This window comes from Echinops telfairi, unplaced genomic scaffold (genome assembly GCF_000313985.2).
Source record: "Echinops telfairi isolate 266 unplaced genomic scaffold, ASM31398v2 ScPeMD7_27;HRSCAF=92, whole genome shotgun sequence".
Classification (NCBI taxonomy): domain Eukaryota; kingdom Metazoa; phylum Chordata; class Mammalia; order Afrosoricida; family Tenrecidae; genus Echinops; species Echinops telfairi.
The window spans coordinates 1,443,056-1,445,229 of record NW_022103924.1 but is presented as its reverse complement, the minus strand read 5'-3'; the positions used below and the strand labels follow the sequence as shown (position 1 = coordinate 1,445,229).

At 44.3% G+C, this 2,174-nt stretch overlaps 1 protein-coding gene and 1 pseudogene across 1 annotated transcript in view; one reads left to right on the top strand and one right to left on the bottom strand.

Annotated features, from left to right (window-relative positions):
• SLC35D2 (solute carrier family 35 member D2) overlaps positions 1-2,174 on the bottom strand; it is an 89,688-nt gene that overhangs the window by 69,735 nt on the left and 17,779 nt on the right. The window lies entirely within an intron of this gene.
• Positions 1,062-2,174, top strand: part of LOC105979712 — an 8,202-nt pseudogene continuing 7,089 nt past the window's right edge.

Sequence of the window (2,174 nt, the reverse complement as noted above, 5' to 3'; positions counted from 1 at the left end):
CTTTGTCTTGTTCCCACGGGGCAGCCGGTGGTTTTGAACTGCTGACTTGTCACTAATAGCCCAACGTGTAACCAATATGCCACCAGGGCTCATGCTCCAGAGAAGGTGGAAAATCAGATATTTTCATGGCCAACCTCCCTTGATCGTGAAAGGAAAGAAAGTGTTGACAAGTGGGGGAGGGGTGGGGGGTTCCAAATAGATTCCAGGCATCCAGACAAAAGGGGCAGGTAGGAGGTAAAACTGGGCCCTTTCTCGTGGCTTCAGCACAGCCAGCATGCCTGGAGCTGTTTGCCAAAGGCATCGTTCCCATGAGGCAATATGCACGAAGAGCAAGGTTTCTGTACAGCATCACTGAGCAGCTAAAATAGCTCTCCAAAGGTTTTTTGTCACCTGAAAAATATCAACTCCGTGTTTTAAGTATTGTTTTCTATAAATGAGGCAAGCTTGTCCTCTGGGTATTGGGCCCATTTTACATTACTTCTCCACAGCAAACTGAGACCCATTAGCCAAAAGGAAAAAAAAAAAATCAGCCAACAAACTCAAAGCTGTACACATTACATTACTATCTTTAAAATAGTTCAAATAAAGAGATTGCTAGCCACTGAGAGCTTCCTACTTACAAAAGTGCATTCAACACCTGTGACCCACAATTATGAAACAACCCTGAAGTTAAGTGACCTAGAGATGCCTCACCCTCCCCTCCCCAGGACATCATGTAAAGCACACATGAGCTTCTCCTCAATCCTGTCTCCTCTTCTCCGGAAGTTTTCATGGCCTCTTCCCCCTCCAGTGGTTCCCTACTCCAGTTGCCTCTAGGAGATTTCCTGCTGGGGAAAACCACCCCTTGCATGACTGTCAATGTGTGTGGCCCCAATAAATAGCTTGCTGGGCAACACTATGTCGTGCTCTTATCCTTTTCCTTGATCACCCTGAATTCCCTTGAACACTCCACATCCGTGAGTCCTGAATTCTGTTGCTTGTGGTGGAAAACGTTTCCAAAACATTCATTCTCATTTAATCGCTACTCTAGGTAAAAACTTCATATAAAATCACCTTACTAGATGGACGCAGTTGCATTAGAATTTTCTGCCATTGGGGTGGGAATTTGTGAGTGTTATATACTGTTGATCCAGGACCCAGACATGCTGCACAGATTTTATGGAAATAACTTTTCTTATGTCCATGGAGGCTTGGGTTCAAATGGAAAACCAGCAAATACTGTCTAAGGACAAAGGAAATCTAGAGGAAAATGATGTCTCAAAACAGTATCAACTGCCACACTAAGATTGGCTGTGGTGATGCTCTTGTGATTCTCAATGATGGTGGGGTGGTCCAGGTGATGGAACTGCTTTCTAATAACAATCAGACTTTGATGAGATCCATGAAAATATTTGTCCTTGCTCCTAAGGGCTCTGATATAAGTAAATTCTATGTTCAGAATTATTTCTTCAAATACATGTCTTTGTTAGCGTTGTCACGGAGCCTCAAAAGAAATCTGAGGAGGAAGGAGAGGAGCCTGAAGAGGGACAGCAGATACCAGCGTTGGCACCTGACGATGCCGGAATATTCTATGATGAGACTCCCAGCAATGACTTAAAAGAACCGGTTTAGAGAAACCGGTTTCTGAGCCAGAGCCTGATCCTGGACCAGAACCTGAGCAGGATCCCATACCTGAAATCCAGGAAGAAAAATCTGAGCCTGCCTTAGAGGAAACTGCTTCTGAGAGGCCGCTCACAAGAGTTCTTCCCTGGCCCCTACAGACATGGCTCAAATAGTGCAGGAAGACCGGAGGACAATTACTTGGGCATCTGTGACTGGTAAGAATTTCCACCCAGTGCAGTTGTTCAAATTACTGGGATCCCACCTCATGTTATTAAAATCCCAGCTTTATAGCCCTGCCCTGAGCCTAAATCAGAATCTCAGATTCCACCTCAGTGACCTGAGAGGGATCAAAGAGAGTTAGGACAACAAATAAATATTTCTCCACACCACAGAGAAACTCTAGATCAACTGGTGAGGCTGGCAAGTAAGGTCATGTTGAATCTTGAAAAATTGTGAAATACATGGGCAAGTCACCAACTCTTCATTGGCTTCATAAGGTGGACAAATCAGTGTTTAAATATTTCTTTCAACATTTCTTTCAAAATTATGGGAACATGGTGGAGCTGCACATC